Source organism: Manis pentadactyla, chromosome X (assembly GCF_030020395.1).
Source record: "Manis pentadactyla isolate mManPen7 chromosome X, mManPen7.hap1, whole genome shotgun sequence".
Taxonomy (NCBI): domain Eukaryota; kingdom Metazoa; phylum Chordata; class Mammalia; order Pholidota; family Manidae; genus Manis; species Manis pentadactyla.
Window position 1 is genome coordinate 634951 of NC_080038.1, and position 21108 is coordinate 656058.

Sequence of the window (21108 nt, forward strand, 5' to 3'; positions counted from 1 at the left end):
CTATTTCTTGCCTCTTTCAACATATTAAATTGCATTTGCTCCTAATGGGACACAGAACATTGTCTGCACTGCGGGACCTTCTCAGGTCTTGTTAGCATCTGCGTGCAGAGCCGCGACTTGATGAGGTGTTAATGGGATACAGCGGAGGCAGAAGAACCCTTGACATTTTTGCGTCACGTTGGTATAATATACGACCCTGATCGACGGGGCTTTCATGTGGCTCCCAGGAGGAATGCACAGCGGCCCCGCACCTCCCGCTCTTTGCCTGCCCCCACCCTGAGCTGCAGATTTTGAATGTCTGTGGCTGATTTCGGGAACATCGTGCATATGGCGATGGCCCGCGCTCCCCGCCTAGAGAGAGGCCGCCCGCCTGTTTGTGTTTGGAGTTGTTATCATTTTCCATGTTCCTGATTTTCCTTCCCTCTTCCTGGGTCTGCATTTGAAGAGAAGCAACAGAAACTTGCTGGGACTCCTGGGTGTCTTTCTGCACACATCCAAGCCTGGTCCCCTGCTCACAGTGGGGTATGGGAAAACCGTTCTCCGCAGGACGGCGGCCCCCACCTGCTTTGTTCCAATGATCTCAGACATCAGGATGGGGGAGTGGCTTTGTCTGAGATCTGGACACCAGGGTCCATGTTTGCTCATAGCAGAGAACCATGTCACGTGCATTCATGAGCTCTCTGAGGGTGTCCTCACCGTGCCTGAGCAGGATATACTTGTGTCGGTGGAGAAGACCGGGTCCCAAAATGGTTTGGGACAACCCCACTGCACACTGGCTTTAATCCCCAAAGCCTGTCCAACCCACGGTACATCAATTATTGGGTTTCGATGTTCAAATGGGTGTGTAAGCATTAAAACCAAATGTCTTCCATGACAGGGACATTCTGCTTATTTCTAAATAAAATTAATTTTTCCTATTATGGTACTTGGTGTAAAAACCGTGGTCAAATACACATACCACAAAATTTTATCATTGTGACCGTTTCTACGTGCACAGCTCACGGCCTTGAGCACATTCACACAGCTGTGCAGTCATCCCCACCATCATCTCCAGAACTTTCCATCTCCCCAGACTGAAGCTCTGTCCCCATGAAACAGGAGCTGTCCTCCCCTCCCCAGACCCTGGCCTCACCATGTACTTTGTGTCTCTATGTGTCTGATGACCCTACAGACCTCATATAATTGCACAGTGTTTGTTCCTCTGTATCTGGCTGATGTCCCTGAGCATCATGTCCTCGAAGCTCATCTGCGTTGTGACACGTGTCAGGATGCCCCTCCTTTTCATGGCTGAGTAATGTTCTGGTGTGTGGATGGACCGCACTGTGTATATTCATTGCTTCCACCTTCTGGCTACTATGAATCATGGTGCTCTGAGTGTGGGTGTGGAAACACATCTTTGAGACCCTGCTTTCAATCCCTGTGGCCGTACCCACCCAGACATGGCCTTGCTGGATGCCATGGGACGGCTATATATTTATTACTTTGAATAGCCACCATACTATTTTCTGCAGCAATTTATGGCTTTCCTATGTTTTATTAGAGTTCTTTCTTGGCACCGTGACAGCAAACCCTTGCGCGAACCATAGAGAAGACAGGAGGTGTCTGGAGAAAAAGGACAGATCCACATTTGCAAAACAGAAAACCAAATGTGGGCACCCATTTGCCAAGTGGTTGAATTGTCAAAGGGGATTATTATCATTTTTCAAAGGTGGAAGGAAAAAAAAAAACTTAGAAAAATTCAGCCAGAAAAAAGCACCTTGCCTAACCATCACTCTATGGTTTGCATCTGAGAACAAGGTTTAAAAACGTGGCATTTCCATGTTGGTAGCTCCTTTAGAAACGGAAGTGGCTGTGGGTAAGGCAACGGCTGCAAGACTTCATACATGAGTAACATTCTTTGCTTTGGGACAACAAGAAATCTGGGAATGGACCACCCAGGTCAGGCTGTTGCCCCGCCGCTCTGTTAGGGATGCTTTGAACGCACTTGCTGGCCGTCTGCACTGGGCATCTACCCCTAAGACTGAGGTTGTCCCCAAAGAGAAATTAAGACTCCCTAATAAATGCTTGTCTTCTCTGGGTTTTAGGAGAAGCAGTATTTGTAGGAAAACTCCAGCATTTTATCCAGGCACAAGGCATAAGTGAAGTTTGTCAGCTGGTTGGTGACCTATCATGTCAAATGGCTCTTGGCCAGATTCCATCTTGTTTATGTCATTGTTGTTTAAATTAGTACAGTCAGGCTCTGTGTAATGGCCAGTGCAGTAGCCTCCTGGGGCAGCCATACAAATGATCACAAATCAGGGGCTTAAAACAACAGGAATTTAACTTCTGTGGTTCTGGAGACCAGAGGTCTGAGGTCCAGGCAGGGCAGGGGCGGTGCTCCCACAACAGGCTCCAGAGGGGGCTCCTTCCTGCCTCTTCCAGCTTCTGGGGGCTCCAGATGGCCCTAGACTTGTGCCTGCATCTGTCCTGTCTCAGCCTCTGTCTTCATGTGGCTTCTCTGTGTCTGTCTCTCCTCTTCTGTGTCTTACAAGGACACCTGTCATTGGGCTTAGGGCCACCATCATCCAAGAGGAACTCATCTCAGATCTTGCACTTAATCACATCTACAAAGACCCTTTTTTCAAGTAAGCCCCATTCTGAGGTTCCAGGTAGACATGATTTTTGGGGGGGCACTGTTGAACCCACTAAAATTCCTGTTCCTTCATCACCAAGACAAACCCTCCATTTCCTCAAATGTTTCACACAGGCCAGCATTTCCCAGCCCACTTGTGTTGGTGAGAGGTCAGGATTCAAAGAAGTATTGATCAGTCATTGATCGGTGACCCTGGGGGCTCTGGGAAATGCCTCTAATTGAATTAGGAAACATTGCATCTGTTGCCTCCCTGTGACTTCAGGGCAAGAAAGAGAGGGATCTGCCTCTGCTGTGCATGGCCAATGCCATGGTCGATCCCCGCGGTGACATCTGGCGGAGATGAACACTGGGGTGGTTTGCGTTTCCCAAAATCGAGAGCCGCGGGATTGGGTTGTGGGTGGCTTCCCAGAGCAAAGCTGCCAGCCCAGATGTTCTCTTTCTTAACCTTCAGCTCAGTGACATCTTGGCTGCAGCAGGGAGACAAATGGTTTTTCTAAACCCCTAAGTGTCTAAAGACACCCTTGAAATTTCCAGCAGCCACGTCTCCCTGTGACGTCTGCTCTCAGTACCTTCCCTTCCCCCAAGCTCGACGGAGAAGCTGCCTGCTTTGATTTCAGCGGCTGCTGGAGACCCTTCCGTGGCTGCATATCTCATTTTGCAGGAGAAAATCAAGTCTGACTGACCTGAGGGGGTGGTTTTCAGCACCTGCCTTTTGAAAACACAAAATGCAACCATGGTGTGTAAAAGGGCACACGGGGTTTATAGGAGAGCCAACGTGTGTCTACCTGTTTTGGGAAGACAGGCAGAAGCATCAGAGCCTGCACCCTCCCTGGTGGGTGGGTGGGAGGCCCATATTTTGGGTTTTCTCTTGCATTCCAGAATCTCGCTGGAACGTGGGAAGTACAGCCACACGATACTAATTTTAATTTCTGGAATGATAGTCTTGGGATGTGGGATCCTGGCATTTTTGGATCTTCCCCTTTCATATTTAATATGTGCAATTTGTTTCTTTCTTGTTTTAAGTGAGGAATTTCTAACTGGTTTCAAATGCTCTCCTGCATGGGCAGACGTGGCACATTTGAAAAGGTCTGGACAAGACATATACATCTAACTGTAGATTGAATTTTCCAAACCTCTGCGTGTACAGGGAACTACTGTTCCTGTCCATGCCTCAAGCTATGGACTGTCATGTCTTTTTGAAGATTTCCTTGGCCAAGGGTTGCTGGGCCCCAGTTGAGCAAGATTGCAAATTAGCTAATGAAGTCTTTTGTATTTACCTTAGACTTAGAAACTCTACTACTTTAAAACCCATTCAAACACAGCTTTCCAAATCACCAGGGAAAAAGACGCCTCTTTCTGGTTGTAACACACAGAAAACTTGAGAGAGCCATGTCCTTCAGGCTGACCGGAGGCTCACTAGCCCCTGCTTTGTGGCTGGTGGAATCCAGGGTCACATGTCTCTCAGAGGAGGCTCTGTGTGTCCCTGACTTGACAAACATCAAACGAGGCCAGCACCCACCTAGGCACGTGACCAAAGAGCCGCTGAATTGAACATACCGGTGCCGCAGCCAGCCAAGTGATGCCCTGTTTCTAAAGGGCTTTCTGGACCCTGGGCCCTGAATGTTCCCAGAGAGTCTGACCCGGGCTTTCTGCCGCAGCTGGAGAACCCACGTGGGCAGCCACGTCCACACAACGTGGTCATCACGCTGAGGAAGGGTCTCTAGGTGGACAAACAGGGTCCCGGGTACCCACAGGGGCACACTACCATGGACGCCCCCTAGGTCCTCTCCTTTTGCCTGCTTCCCTACCAGCAATCCTTGGGGATGCCCCCTTACAAGCCCCCAGCCTTTCCTGAGGTCTGGGGGCCCCAGTTAGAAGCACTGGAGGAATGGGGGTGCATGCAAGCATTCCGTGGGGCAGGATGGCGGATCCTGGTGGCCCTGTGTGGCGGAGGTGCATGGATGTTCTCGACCACCTTTCAGAGGAAGGTAGATGGAGATGAATCAGATCAGGGGCCCCTGGATGCCAGGCGAGGGGCCTGGGGGCTTCTGTGATACAGGCAGGGCTTCTTCAGGGATGTCTCAGTGCCACATGGGCATGGCGGCAAGTGGGGGCAGGGTTCATGTTTCCACAGGGGGGAGACGTGAGTTCAGGCCCGGCTCTACCCTAGGGCCAGTTCATCCCCCTGGTGAGAAATGGAATTCCACCCAGGGGGTTGTTCAGGTTGGCAGTGGGAACACCCATAGGTAGTGAGGTTCCTGCCAGCTAGGTGCATTTGTTTTCTGATATACGACCCCAAACCAGGGACTTAAAACCACAGGAATTATCCTCCCCCAGCTCTGGAGACCAGACGTCTGAGGTCCAGGAGGAGCGGGGCTGTGCCCCCTCCCCCAGGGAAGGATCCCTCCTGCCTCTCCCAGCTTCTGGGGGCTCCAGGTGGCCCTGGGCATGTGGCCACGTCCCTTCCATCTCTGCCTCAGTTTCCACGTGGCTTCTCCTCTGCTTCTGGGTCTCTCCTATCTCTTATGAGGACACCTGTCATTGAATTTAGGGCCACCTTCATCCAGGATGACCTCATCTTAGACCCTGCACTTACTCCCATCTGAAAAGATGCTGTTTCCAGATAAGGTGCCATTCCCAGGTCTGGGGGAACTTATGTGTTGGGGCTGCCATTTCATCCACAGCACTGGCCCTGCCCTTGTGAGATGCATGTGGCCCCCACCTGGTCTTCTAAAGGTCCCAACCCCTTCTGGCTCAGACCAGGTTGGAGATAACTGTGTTATGTGATCAAGGAGGGACATGCCTGGTCCCACCCAGACCCCTGCAGACCCCCAGGCTGTGTGTTCTTGTAACAGTGGAGACCCCTGTTGCCTTCCTGGAGGAAGAGGTATAGGTAGGGACCCAGGCATGTCATCCTGGGCACAGGCTTCCTGGAAACCCACTTGGTCCCAGCAGGCCAGAACTGGAGGGCATTTGAGGGTCACTTGTTACAGAGATGAACAGGTGTGTAGGATAATTTTATTAAAACCACAGAAATCTTCCCAGTGTTTAAGAATCCTCAACATATGCAAGGCACAGGAAATTAGTCTTTGGAGACCATTCAGGTCTGGGGCAGCCCAGATAATTGAGTTATTAATAAGTGAAATACAATATCATGGTGTCGGTTTGCAATCCTCGTGGTTATACCTGCTCGGATGACTATTTATAGCCTGGCGCTCTCTCTATAATAAAAGATTCATAATTAAAAGATGTGTAAAGACAGTTAGCAGAAGACGTGAGCCATGCAACTTTTCCTAAGAGAATGGCAAGGCAGGGAGACACCATGAAGTTGTTAATACGATTCAGATGGGAAATGGAGCACACGTTTATGCTGACAGGTGCAGAAGGTGGGAAATAGTCCGGCATTCAATCATCTGAAAGCTGTGAGTCATTGTCCTGGTGACCGCCCACCTGCCGGGGGACATACCACCACAGGACTGTCTGTCCTTTCTCCTGGGGGGTAGAGCATGGGGAGGTGGAGGGGGTGAACTCATTGGCACAGAACTCTGAGTGCTGAGTATAGACCACATCATCTGGAGGGCACCGGATGCCCACAGACAGAGCCCAGACCAGGCACAGTGGGACCCGTGTGCCTCAGGAGCAAAGTCTAGCAGTCACACTTGCCCATGCATATGGACCACCTTGCTCCGGGCTTCTGTATTCCCTGTAAAAACAGAAACTAATGTGGAGGGAAGTTCTGTGGGCAAAACCGTCTGCTGGGTCCAAGGTCACCTGCAAAGCCCACTGTCACTGGCCAGTCCCCAAAGGCATCGCCTACCCAGAATTCACAAGCAGAGTCATGCCCAGCCTATCAGCTCTGTGGAAACAAGGTTGATGGGGGTGGGGAGGAGCCGGTTTGGGGGTAGTTCTTGGGTTCACTTAGATCAATCTCTTAATTTTTCAAGAATGCTTCACTTCTCATGACCCACCCTGATGTCTGAAGGTTCTGAGAACAGGAAAGAGAAAGGTACATTGGCCATCAGACCACTGTCCCCAGGTTCACAGGGTTTGATCCTCCGAGCTAGAGAATCAGGCTCCCGCAGGGCTGTGGAGTGACAACATGCCATCTCCCATGAGGCTTATTCATAAAAATGAAGCCATGCTTTGGAGGGGCACAGCAGGACCGGCCTGGAGGAGCTGTGCCCACGCCCTTCAGCCTGGCCCATATCCAAGTACCTGGGCAGCAGGATGGTCCCTTGAAACCGAATTTGCTCCTGTTTATACAAAGGCTGGAAGTGAAGCGAGAAACCCGTCTCCTTCAAGGACACAAGCCTGATGGGACCCTGGAGGTTGGAGAGTCAGTACCTAGTTCTTTGCAGAAATGTTGGTTTGGGCAGTCTGATGTGCTTTTCTAGCACTTGCAACTGGAAATAAGAGGACGGGTGTCCAGAAATTCTCTCTCGCAAGCATTTCTCATAATTCTGCCTCCTTACGGGACTGGCTCTCTGGACTCATGCTGGCATCAGTAAGAAAAATCAGGAGCTGCTCCCCAAAAGCGTGTGTGTGTCCATCTAAATGGAAAAGGGCTTCAGAAGTCTGAGACAGATCATCAGTAAGATATTAAATATTTATTTCAAACGGCGAGAGCTATTGATCATATCCTCTCTCAGGCACGTGTTCACAGGCACGGTTGGGGTGTTTAAGGGAAACGGGCTTCAAAGATGCTGGGAGAGTTCATCCCGGTGCCTGGAAGGCTTCCTGGCCCTCCTGTCATGGGAGCAGCATATTAGGGTGTAAGGGCTCATAACCCAACTTCAGTGCCATGGCTACAAAGAGACTGTCCCCACCCCCAACTGCCCCATCTAAGTTCCTGAGGGGTTTCCTGTGGCTGCAGGAACAACAGACCACATGCCTAGTGGCTGAAACCAACAGAAATTTATTCTTTTACAGATGTCATAAAATTGACATCTTTGGGGACATCGTTCTGTCCGCACACAGGCAGGAGAGCGTGGACATCTTTGGTGCCCATTTTCAGCTCTCCACATTTAGTTTTCTCTGGCCCCTGGCTTCCAAACACCCTTCCAGTCTCGTTTGCTGCCCTTGGTGCCTAGCATGTCCGTCTGCAGGGAGGTGAGGCTTGTGGTCCATGCTCCTTGGTTTGATCTCGTACTTCTTCACCTCGCTGCAGTACCTGCCTTGATGCCTACCCGCCTGGGTGCCCACCTGCCGAGTGTTCTCAGGAGAGAATGACCCAGAGGGCTCACAGCAGAATGAGTGTTCAGACCCTTTTCTGGGGGCTGTGGGTCTGTGCCCGGCTCTGAAGGGAGAGCTGACCCTGCCTTCTCACTGCCATCGAGGGCGGATGCCCTGCCCGGTTCTCAGCACCCAGCGCTGTCAGCATCAGCCCCGCTGGCTTCTTTGCCTGGCTCACCTCTTTTATTGCAACTGCCACAAACTTTCTATCTTATCAAGCAGGGTGTGTGTCTGAACCGGTGCAAATGGTATTATCCTTCCAACCTTTGGGGGAGAGGGAAGCGTTTTAGTTCATGTTTACCTTTCTCAAGTTTTTCCTCCCTTCTGCCTAGTGATGGCTCTAGCCTTAAGCATAGTTCTTGAGCAATTGATGCCCGGGTCACATCTGCAGAGGGAGAAACTCCCCACCCACAGGGTGGCTGCTTGGCCATGCACATGCACGCTCGAACCCAGTCATGCTGCACCCGGATCTCTGCATCAGCAATGGGGGTATTTGGGGCCGGACCATTGGGGTGTCCTGTGCATTGTGGGGAATTAAGCAACGATCCTGCTCTCCACCCCCCAGAGGCCAGGAGCATCCACCCCACTGGCCATAACGTGCAAAAATGTCCCCGGCTTTTCCAAGTGTCCCCCAAGGGCAGATGGCCCCAGTCGAGGACCCCTGTTCTAGAGGGTTGTGTGGCATTTCCCTGGTACTGAAGAAAAAACATTGACTAGTGGGTGACACTTTGTGAGGTCTGTCAAATTTACATCCCTAAGAGACCCAGCTTTCTGCCTGCTTCAGAGTCCAAAATTAGGTTTTGGCACCAAGAAAACACGACAGAGCAGTCAGTCCCTCAACCACAGTGCCACCGAGTCCCTCTACGTCCCGATCACCATCTGGGAAATAATTCTTCTCTCCCCCACACAGTTCACATGCCCAGGGCAAATTTGCCCTTTAACAGAATGCCCATCACCCAGGATTTGTGTAAAAGGCAAGTCCGACCAGAAGAACCTCGTGGAAGGAAGCTTCCCTTTCACTAAATATTCTACCACCTTTGCTTTTTATTTTTTCAGGGGGGAAAGAAATGCGAACCATAGAAGACTTCCTTTATTTATTTTCTTCCCCAAACAATAAACTATTTAGCCAATGCCGTCGTTGGCTTCTCACCTTGGTGGTCAAGTCATTAATTATGAAACCTGGCCGGCTGCTAAAGGCCCGTCCCGGGGAGTCGTGCTCCCAGTGCAAAGACGGCAACAGTGGGGACTTGTCCGGCCAGCCAGGGAAGGCAGGGGCCCCTAAAAGAGGTCCTGTGTCTGCAACGGGGAGGAGGCTGGAGGGAGGGGCCGGGATGACTGTTCTCTTTCTACACCTCGGGAGAAGGCAGCTGGTGGGGGCCGTCGGTCAGTGTGCATTTTACGGTGACTTGCGCTGAATCGAGCCAGTGCCCTGTCTTGACTTTTCCTGGGTGCAGGGCTTGAGCTTCCTGGGCTGGGGACAGGAGGATCCTGCCTTCTTGAAGTTGCCTTTTGTCTCCAGAGCTTCCCCATCAATGCACAATGGGAATCAATTGATAGGAAAACCACTGCTCGGCATCTCCACCACCCGTAATAAGTTTTCAATCCCTCCAGGTAATTCTCACCTGCAGCCCAGAGTGTGAGGTTCCTGATTAGCAGCTCAGAGCAGCCGGATGGTCCCCATCTCTGTTCCATCCTCCTGCTCCCACCCCAGGATTGCCCATCCTGCACACACTTCATCCATAGGCAGCACACCACAAAGCCCTTGCAGTGCCATGCAGCACCCTGGGCAATGAAGGGCACCTATATATTTCTTGGGGGAAATTGGTTCATGCTTAATTGTACAGACATGTCTTCCATCCTAAGGAAGGAGGTAGACGAGCTCAAGCAGGTGCATGAAAGAAGATGGCCATTGTGATGGGTCATGACATGGAAAAACACAGTGGGGGGTTGTTTCCCACGGTGGAGGTAATTTTAGGAGGGTTTCTGGTGGGCCAGCTTGCAGGCTATGTCCTTTCCTATCTGTCTCCTCCCACACTGACACGTCCATCTGGACTTCCACGGAGTTACAAGTCATCTCTCACCTTCAGCCACTTCTGCACCTGCCCCAGCATTCGTTTTCATCTTGTCTTGACTTTGTGCAGCACGGATTCCCTGCCCCACAGGAGTCCAAATGCTCCTGCTATTGCTTTATTTACTATCATTTCCGAGGGAATAAAATGTAAGCCTGCATCTGAGGATGTTCACAGGGATAATAATTCTATGGACATAATCTTATTCTCCATCTTGAGGTATTTAATTCACTAAAAACTCTGGTCTCTAATGTCAGCCAGAATGCCCCTTACTAAGGAAGTCTACATCCTTCCCCAAAATCTGAATCATCCATGACTATATTTTGGACGTATTTGGAACTCCACCGGCCACTGAGATCCCATGAGAATTTTCCCTCCTGGATCTATTTCTAAGCGATTTTTTTTTTTAAGATTTTCTAAAAGAATTGTTGAATGTGGACAGAATTTCCACATGGGAGGGCGACAACATTCCAGAGATGGATGGTGTGGCCGATTGTATAACAATATGAATGTGCTTAATGCCCCAGAACTGTGCGCTTCAAAGTGATTAAGGTGGTAAATTTTATGCTATATACATTTTACCGCAAGAAAAAAAAAAAAGAAGAATGTCACATGCAAAAATTCGTTTGATTCTGCTATTTTTCATTGTAATATCCCTTGCTATAAAATGAACCGCCTCTAAATAAGTGCCGCCCTCAGGATGTAATAAAATCTTACTTAAGAATAATACAAACCATCTTTTTTTCCTGTGAGAATTTGGCCTTTGGAGCAATTGGGGCTGCAGTCTTCAAGTCAGGCATTGTTTAGATTGAAAACCTGATGCATGGAGCCACGCTTCAGGAATTTAGCAGGCTCTGTTTCAAGTTCTCACAAAGCCCTATTATCTACAAAAAAACTGGTCCCGACTTTGACACTGGGATCGCGCTGCCCCAAGCACCTATCCTGCTTCTGTCCCAGCCCCACACCTCCTTCCCACGTGGCTTCACCCTCACCAGGCCACCCAGACCACTTGCGTAGCTCAAATTTTCAGAAACAAGTCGTATGAAAGAGAATCGTGGAGATATTAAAAATGCGATTCCATGACTTTAGCCAAAGGCATCACCAGAGAACTCAAAAATATTAGCAGCAAATCTACAACGTTTTCACTGGAAATATTTTGGGCGTTAAGAAATTATACAATCATAAATCCCACCTAGGGAACTTGATGATTAGCGGGTTTCACCTGTACTGGGTAAATGACAGCAGACCCCAGATTTCAGAACTTAAACCATGAAATTCTAAACTCGCCCTCCGCTGTTTGGTTCAATGACACATCAGAGTGCTGTGTGTTCTTTTCAGACAAAAAACAAGGAGCCTTGGAATTATTGCAGCATGCAGAAAAGGCGGCGTCCAATTTTACATGATTCTTAAGAGTATTTTTTTATGAGACTTAATCCAATCACAAATGTTCTCCTCCTTGAAAATTCGAAACGAGTACTAGTTGCTTGGATTTACTCAGAGCTCAGAAGTGCACGCTCAACAGAGGGGAAGACCCCACCCTTGGAGTCACGTCTGGCCTCCCGCGGTTCTCAACTGAGTACCTAGTGACAGTTACCAATTCTGGTTTTGCTTCGGGGTGAAGGGAACACGTGGCAGTTGTCCCCTGAGGATCAGGAACTGCACAAATGCTCTGATGGATGCTGTTGATTCTTGCTGCAAGTTTTACCTCTGGATGGCAGGACCCTCCTGCCCCCCAACTCACAAGTGGTCTCAAAAAAAAACAGTGCCCCTTTGAACCATACTAAGAAAACAGTGTTTGTCACAGCTGTGCCTTGGGTGGGGCTGACCGACCGCCCTGCAAAATCAAACACCTCTCACCGTGTCTGCTATTGGCAGTGGTCTCACCTCCTGCATCCACTGGGAACAGTCCAGGCTGAGCACAGCCCACTGCCCACCTGCTGCTCAGAGCCCTCCTAGCAGAAGGGCTTGCAAGGGAGCAGGGAGAGGCCATTTGGGCACAAGTCTGTGTAAGGCAGTGGCCATCTCCACAATGCACGGGGCCACCACCCTCTGGGGCTGTCTGCAGGATCATTGGGGCAGTGTGGTGAGGTGGGTGAAGCGCCTCCACCACTTCAAGGTCATCCTGCTTAAAGCAAGGTGAATGCCAGCCAGGCTGTACCCAGCAAGACCCGTCTATCACCACGCGGAGAAACCCCGTGAGCATCTCCCAGCGTGAGGGGCACCCAGAGCCACCTCCACCCCCAGCGCCCTCCTGCACTTCCATGCAACCCTTTTTAAAGTACTTATTTAGACAGAAACAGTGAAGATAGTCATCTTGCTACACGCTCATTTCCCATTTTCAAAATGATTCTCCCAGATCTGGCGTCTCTAGGGTGAATCACTAAATTCCGTCTGTTCTGAATCCATGGACAAACCCCATCTTCCCTGTGATAACACTGAACTGACCAGCGCCTGCGTGGCTCTGGATATATTTGATGTCACCCCGTGTCCCTCATCATCAGCCGCTGGAAAAATCCCTCCCAGATGGGCTCTGTAGCATGAGGAAGGGATGTGACTTCATTTGGGGTGCATGCTCATTCAGCGCTCCCTCTGAGTTCTCCAAAAGCACCCACACTTCATTTGTTACCGGAATAGGGCCGTGTGAGAAGCCGCAGGGACCTGCTGCCCCCCTGTGGCATTTGGGGAGCACGGCCCCTGAAACTCCCTTCTGAACCGTGGGTGTGGAGTCATCCAAGAAACGCTAAGTGCAATTACCTGATGGGAGGCATTTCCCCAGGGTTTCAAGCAGGATTACACACACCCAGAGAGAAACACCTGTCATTCTCACGTTCCTGCACGTTCCCACAGTCTCTGTAATGGTTTCTGTTTTTCACAGCATTTTTCATTTTGACAACCAAGCCTTCGCCTCCTGCAAAATGGGGTCTGACGAAGCCTCATTTATAGACCTTTCTCTGTCAGAGATAAAAAGGACTCACACCTCTCCCCGGACAGCCTTTCGGGATAAAGAGAAAATTATTAAATGTCCTGGATACCACATGTCAAAGAAGCTGTTCTTTTTCAGGGACAAGGCTGGGTTGACGGCCACCAGTGTTCCTGTCCTTATGAAGGAATATGGATTTCCCAGCTCATCAGATATTAGAGTCGCTCCTTCTGCTGAGTGTGCACTTTTCAGCTCCGGGTATTCCAATAAAATAGCAATGGTTGAGAATTTTCTAAGAAGGGAACAATTGCAATTGGATTCAGTCTCATAAAAAAATAAATGCTGGCATCCCCTCCCTCTCTGCAAAGGAGGTGAGGCATTGAGTCTACCTGTAAAGGTATGCCTGCACCTGGCTGCGTGCCCATAGTAAGCAGGCGCTCTAAGCCAGATTTGGGGGGACCACGGACGATGGTGGGGTGGCCTAGAAGCATCTCAGAAATGGTTTGGGGTTTTTACAGCACTTTTGATTTGATTTTTAAAAAGTCTCAGTAGTACCCTTCCTCCCAGCCATGCTTCTATTAACGTATCTCATTGTTAACCTATGTTTCTCTAAAGGAATCTCTGGATTCTTACACATAATGCTGTTGATGTGGCCCAGTTTGAAAGGGTTATTTGTCCAGGGATTTTCGTCATTTCCGCATGTGTCCTTGGTAGGACCTGCAGCGGCCCAGGACCGGGGTGAGGATGCACACAACTCTCTTTAATCCAAGAGCACCACCACACTTTTATTCCCTGTGTGCTCTGCCCCATTGGGATGGTAACCATCATGTAATTGTTTTATTATTGGCAGAAGTGTGTGTGTGTCTTGGGGGGCATAGTTTCGGTACACATGTGGCTTTTAAGCCCCGGAGGCAGGAAGGTGGCCATGCCTGGCCCTCCTCAGTCCCACGGTCAGAGTCCCAGCCTTCCCACCCAGGAGGAGTAGAGGCCGGTGCAAAGGTTTGCCCTTGTTTCTTTTGAAAAGAAATCGCAAATACAGTGGGTCAGACCCATTCAAAACAGACACTTAGCCAAATGCCCCCGCAAGGACTCAGGGATGGCACGCCCATTATCTTCAGCCAAAGGCACTCTTGAGACAAAACAAGTGCAGAAAGATGCTTTCTCAGCACTTTGCTGTCAGGCCGAAAGCAGCCACTTCTGGGAAAAGAGGGCTCCAAACACTGCTGTCAGGGCGGAGGGCAGGCAGTAAGAAGAACCCGAACGTCTTCTCCAGAAGACACCACTCCTGTCCGCACAGACAAACACCGTCGCACATTTTCTTATCTCCTCTTTGTTCTCAGAAAACCCTCTTATCTCTCCTAAAACTTGTCTGTTTTCCTGTAAGCGCCTTCCTCCCCAGCCCCTTCACCTATCAAGATGGCACAGAAGCCCCACCTTCTAACCATCCTTCCGAGTGACTCATGGAGGGACCGGGGCACACCACCCCCGAAACGTGCCTCTTTGGCATGTGGGTTATTTTAGGCTGGTTCCTTCTAAGAAACAGAAGATTCAGGAAGAACTTTGACCTTCCCCCTAAAAGCCAAACAAGGATTTAGAGAGGACTTCCTCCAGGAATAGAGAATCACCATCAATATTCTCAGTGTGCTGTGACCTGGGGTATAGACAGGAAGTTAGCAAAGCCTGTTTGCTAAAATTCCTCTCTGTGCCATGTTTCTGTGGAGCCCAGGAAGCACTTTTTCACCAAACATCTAATCTTTCTCCTCTTCTTACGAATGGTCTTCCTCCCCCCTGGAAGCCTTGGACCCCTACCCCCTTCTCCTTACCTCTGGAAGGCGTATGCCTTCGTTGCCTGACTGTCTGGGGCCCCCATAATCTTACAGAGCTCTCTGCTTGTGTGATGAAGTTAAATTTTCTCCTATTAATCTATCTAATGTCAATTTAATTCTAGACAAGCCAGAACAACCTTGAAGGGTAGAAGGAAAATGTTTCCTCCCCAACATCTGGAAGAGAAGGTCTATTAATAGCGCTTGTCCATGGAGAAAGCTCTGACCTGAATCTGCATAACAAACTCCACTAAACACTCTTGTTTGTCATACTTTTCCTGATGGCCTTCCCATAACTTGCGTCCTGAGCAAAGAAGCCCCAAATCCCTTTTCCTTTGTTTATCCACCTCTTGGAGTTACTCTTCTGTTTTAGCAGAAAGCCTTCAGCAGCAGTGAGCTCTGCCCCACCAGCAAAGCTCAGATTTTGGGAAGCAATTTGGCAATGTCATTTAGAGAGAGTCTGAAATCAAGACTTTTTTTTAACAAATATATTCATCAACACAACCGTTGGCAGAAGACACATTGGAAACCATTTTAGTATCTGACAATTAGAGGATGGAGAAGGAAGACTTCCCAAACTATGTCACAAGGAACAGGGGCTTCAGCACATTTCAATAATTAAATGTTACCCAAAACAGGGTTTCCTGGGTGAAACAGAGTTGAAATAGCTCTGAAATGCAGGACTTCTCAGAGCCTTTGATGCTGATTTGCCTTTTACTCTCTAGAAGAGGGTAAAGTGCATACCATCTATAAAAATTACTTGATCTGGCTTCCTCATCCCATTTGTTCAATAAGTTTCCTGGAACTCCCTTAGGAAACTCTGAGATGACTAAAAACAAAACCACACAAATCAATCCAGGGAACATTTGTAACATTGACATGCCCTATTGACCCATCAGGGATCAGGGAACTTCCTGCATCCACACAACATCCTTTGGGATGCAGGGCTGGCCATGTGACTGGTGCTGGCCAATCACAGCCCCCCAGGCCCTGTGCAGAGCTTGATGCAGGGGTTAGTCAAAAGCAAGAGTTGGTAACTAGATGCTGGGACAGCCTCTCTGCCTGGTGATGGCCAGGAAAAAATTAACAGGAGATACACAATTGTTTTTTGGAGAAAATGGCATGTTCTTACATAAGGATACATACCCAAATGGAAAGTTATACCATATCTATGTGTGGAGGGTCTCCTAGATCCATGTAATGAATTTCTAGTCAAAGCTGAATAGAATTTCTCAGAAATATGAAAAGATAATTCAGATATACTAAAAAAAAAGGACCAAGACACTTTTTCAAGAAGTAAAAAAGAGACAAAAATTTACCATACTGAGTGTCAATGTATAAAGCTAACGTTTTTTAATTTAATTTTACTTTATATTCATCTCAGGTGTACAGCCTCATGATTCTACAATTATTAGCATTACTAAATGTTCACCCTGATATTTGTAGTTGCTCTGTCTACATACAAAGATATTACAATATTATTGACCATATTTCCTATGCTGTACTTTCATCCCAGTGACTAATTTATTTTATAGTCCAAAGTGACTTTAAAGGTGAAGGACTGGGGACACGATGGGCCAAAACTCCACCAGAACAGAAATTCATCCCCACATAATTGAGAATGTTGTTCAGGTCCAGATGGCATTGCCATCCAGCAGGGAAAGAATGGAGCCTTCAGGAGATGGTGGTGGACAATGGCCTATCTGTAAGGAAAAAATTAAATTAAATCTCTGTGATATACATACTTTTGGAGTATATACAAAACAAAGTTGGTGGAATAAACACATACTTATGCATAGAAAATGGTTATAACTTCTGGGGGAAGAAATAGGGGAAAAAAGCTCTATTTATGGCACAGGGTTGGGGAAAGATAGCTCAAATAAGAGAGCAGAAGGGCACTCTATTAACAAAAGGCTTCTATGAATGCAGGTAGCATCTTTTATTTTGGAGATGTGGGGAATTCAGATCTTGAACAACTTTGTAGAGAAGGTAAGTGAGTCTATAAAAATTATTCTATTGCACATGAACAGTGGCAGGAGGTCTATGTAGGTAAGCAATCGACACCATTCATATTTTATGTTTGAAGGAATCCAGAGGTGTCTATGACCAGCCAGAATTTCTAAAACGTGGCTGAGCACGAGATAGCTAATGGCCATAGCTGCACAAAAGACAATCTTCCTAGGAGACATTTACGATCCTTTCCTTCTAGGGGGTTTCAGATGCAAAACGTGTGCACCCAAATGAGGCAGAAATGAAAAAGTCCTTAACTTCTGCTTAAATGAGGTTCCCGGACCCCATATTGCTCAGCGTGATAGGCAGTGACCACCCAGACGTGCAGTCCGGGTCGGAGCTGAAGAAAATTGAAAATTCCCTGTTTACAGAGCTCTTCATCTCACCAGCCCCAGGAAGGTAAACACGGAATAGGAAATCGCTGGCTCGCTTGTTATAAAATTTAACTGTTTGCAGGAGTGCCTACACAGTGATCTGGCGCTTTTAGAACGTGGATATGTGCATGTGCGTGTATGTGTGTTTAACTTCAGTTTGCGTCTAAGAACCTTGCAAAAAGTGACTTTGACTGAAGACGCAGAGCCTCTCAACTCATGAAGCTCAACACCTCTTAAATTCCTGGGTTTTTTGGCAGGTATACAGAGGCACAATGTGTAGCCTTTAAATATTCATCTTAGGGGACTCTTTTTAATTGAAAAAAATGTAGTACGCAGTGATACTAACAAAACACAGACATTTTTACGATGTATTTTTCCAAAATAACCAGAGGCACCATGAGATGCCTGGCAAATGTCTGGAAAAAAAAAAAATTTTTTTTTTTCTATTAGAAACCTAATGGCTTCTTGTATAATTTAAGTTCTCACAGAAAAAGCATCTGTTCCCTTTGGTCTCCTGGGTGATAGGACAGGACAATGTGTGTTTCCAAACATGGATGGAGGGTTTCCTTAAAATGAGGACTTATTTGTCTCGAGGGATTTCTGAACATATGTTTTTATGGCTAAATTCTAAACACGCATACATGCTGAACAAGTGTAATTTCAGTATGGCGTACGCTGTATGAACCTGCTTTCTGTGAATGCTGGGCTTAAGCTAAGGAGTGAATTTAATGGGGATGATGGCATTGTGTTACTCACTGTTGGAGAAAGGAATTACTCGTGTGGAAAGATGGCTGGGTGTAAGGGATGTGGAGGCACTGGGCTGGAATTGGGGTATCATCTGGGTGGGAGTGTCCTGGGGTGGCCCTGACAAAATACTGCAACTGGGTGCTTTAAACCACAGGAGTTTATGCTTTCTGTCCTAGAGGCCAGACGTCTGAGGTCCAGGAAGGGCAGGGCTATGCTCCCTCCACAGGCCCCAGGGGACGGTCCCTCCTGCCTCTCCCAGCATCTGGGGGCTCCAGGTCACCCTGCATTGGGGGCCACATCCCTCCATCTCTGCCTCTGTCACCACTTGGCTTTTCCTTTGTGCCTATGTCTCCTTTTCCATCTCTTACGAGAACACCTGCCATTTCACTTAGGGTCACCGTCACCCAGGAGGCCTCTTCTCAGATCCTTAACTAATCACATTTACAAAGACCCTGTTTCCTAATCAGGTCCCATTCTAAGGTTCTGTAGATTGAGGGTTTCACGTCTCTTTTTATATAAATACATTTAAATTAAATTATTTATATTTAAATTCAACAAAATTTGAATATGTATTCAAATTACCTGAAATATATATATGTATTTATAGTATATGTGTGTATACACACACACACACACACACACACACATTTTTTTCCCCCTCTCTCTCTTTTTCTAGAAGACCCAGCAACCCTGACATTCCAGAAGACAGGGCCCAGATCTTGATTTCTAAGAATGATTCCCACTCTAAGGAATCAAGGTTCTTGGAGAAAAAACTGATTCCAGGGCTGGGACAGAGGAGGCACATGGTGAGAGCATCTTTCTGTGCTGGAACGGAAGTTCCCAGACAGGATGGGCCATACCAAGGCCCCAGGACTCCACGGTGGGTAGCACCCAGAGGGGGCAGAGCCCTCGCAGCTGTTCATGGTTTTTTGAATAAGATGAGCTGTCATGAGTCCATCCACCTGATGTGACAAACAAATGGATAGACCAACAGGGAGAAGGGGAAACTCTTTGTAGTGACAGAATACATTTAAATTATTCTGCAGAAGGGGTGGAGTTAGAAGAGCACCAATAAGGGCTATGGTTAGTGGATGACGTCGGTGGGATGCTTATATAACCCCCAAGATCTTACCCTACCAAATGCTCATTAAAGACCAAGTGGACAGTAGTTTGATACTGGGGAACACTGGCGTGTAGCACTCAACCCAGGGGGAACGTATCACCCCTGCAGCGTTCTTGCCAAGAATGTCAGTTTGAATTCATCAAATGAATTGAACGAACAAATCTATGTGCGCGAAAATATCAGACACGCCCAAACACTTCAGGGTAGATTGACTTTGGAAGGAAGAAGAGCTTAAAAAACATGCACCCCAAATTCCTCCTGAGGGAGGATTATGGGCCCACAGAGAAGGAAAGAACACTCATATTTCTATAGATAAGCCAATAGCAAAACATTTATTCATTTCTCCTTATTGTCCTGAAAACCAATTGGTCTTTCTTAAAGAAACCTGTTTGTTCTTCCCCTAAAAGCCTCTTCTCCCCCACACGCTTTCCCCTACTAAGTTAGGTATATAATCCTCTAACTTTAACCAAGTAAGGAGCCAACTTTTATATGCATAGGAATAAGCCTTTTTCTGCTGCTGTTAATCTGGCGCTTGTCCATTTAATTTGCACACCCCCAGGGGGAGAACATAAGAGGGTGGGGGAATTTCTGTCTCCTCTACAACTGCAATGCACAAGGAGTCCATGATGCAAAACAGGTTCGATAGTTCCTTGTTCTAAATGCAGTTATTAGCTGCTTCAGACTTGAGTGTATTCCTTAAACACCATGTATTTAGTAGTGCTGCTGTGAGCACAGATATACAAGCTTTTGCATAAACACCTTTTTCATTTTTCTTGGGTATATTCTTAGGAGTGGAACTGCTGGGTCATATGATGACTCTGCATTTAACCTTTTTGAGAACCGTCAGACCGTTTCTCACAGTGGTTGCCCCACTGATATGCCTTCCATGCACGAGGGTTCCAAAATGTCCACATCCTCACGAACACCTACTTTCAGTTTTTTTGAATTTATTATAGGCATCCTAATGAGTGTGAAGTGGTATCTTCCTGGGGTTTTGACTTGCATTTAAACGTCCAGAATGGAGAAATCCATGGAGACAGAAGGCACATTGGTCGTTGCCAAGGGCTGACAGAGGTGGGGAGTGCCTGCTCATGGAAGCAGGGTTTCCACTTGGGGTGACGGAATGTTCTGGAATTAGAGGAGGTGGATGCATGATGTCATGGCTATACAAAATGCTGCTCATGTATATACTTTAATGCGCTGAATTCTGTTACGTTAGCATCATCTCATTTTTTTTTTTTAAAGAAAAAACCTGGTGTTGACATGTCTGCAGGCACCTGCTGTCTGATTTACCCTCCCCAGGGCTGAGTTCAGGTGCATGATGTGGCCCCTTTTCTTGGAAGATATTTCTGCTTTCTTTTGAAAGCTCATGAATGCACTGACAGCTGGTGTGCTCTGTCCTCCTACACTCTTGCGAATAAACACATGTGAAATTGCTCAAGAGGCCCACAGACATATCAGGCCTCCTCATTTCCCACATGAGCACATGGGCCCCTAAATGTGGGGCCTTGGGACACCCAGTGGGTGGGGAAGGGGGTGAGGGCTTCTCTCCAATCCTGAGACAACGGCGTCTTTTAAGAAAGGCACGAGCATCTCTCCTTCCGTGTCTGAGCTGAATACAAAAACATTCCGTCATTGGCCTTGCCAAATGGCCTGCGGCCACCAGCCACACAGGTTCTCCGCTAGAGCTTTGGGTGATGCATCGCTGTGCTCTTGGAAACATTTCTGCACCACAGTGGAGGCGACAACCAGGCCTGGGCCAGCCAGGGTCCCTTGAGTTCAGAGCAGCCACCCAGACCTCGGGGACATAGCATCTGTGAGTCACGACCCCTCTCTACAGCACTCGCCCTGATTTCGGCTGGTTTTGCCTGCAAAGGTCGGCTTGGAGTGGAGGGGACCCTGCTCCTGTCTCTGCTCCACCAGAGCTCTGGCCTGGCTCAGGGCACCCGACAGGAAGGCAGAGAGCCATCTGCTGTAGGCCACCTCCCCTGGGGCCCCCAGCTGCTGAGCCGGCCCTGGGGAGTGGGATGGGTGTGTCCCTTCACAAAGGCCCCCAGTACTGCAAGCACCATTCCCTGGATGAAGCCAGGCACAGTAGCTTTTGAAGACACCTCCCAGGAAGGACCTCATGTTCCCCCAAACTGGGTCCCAGCAAAAGGCAGGACACGGGGTCCCCTG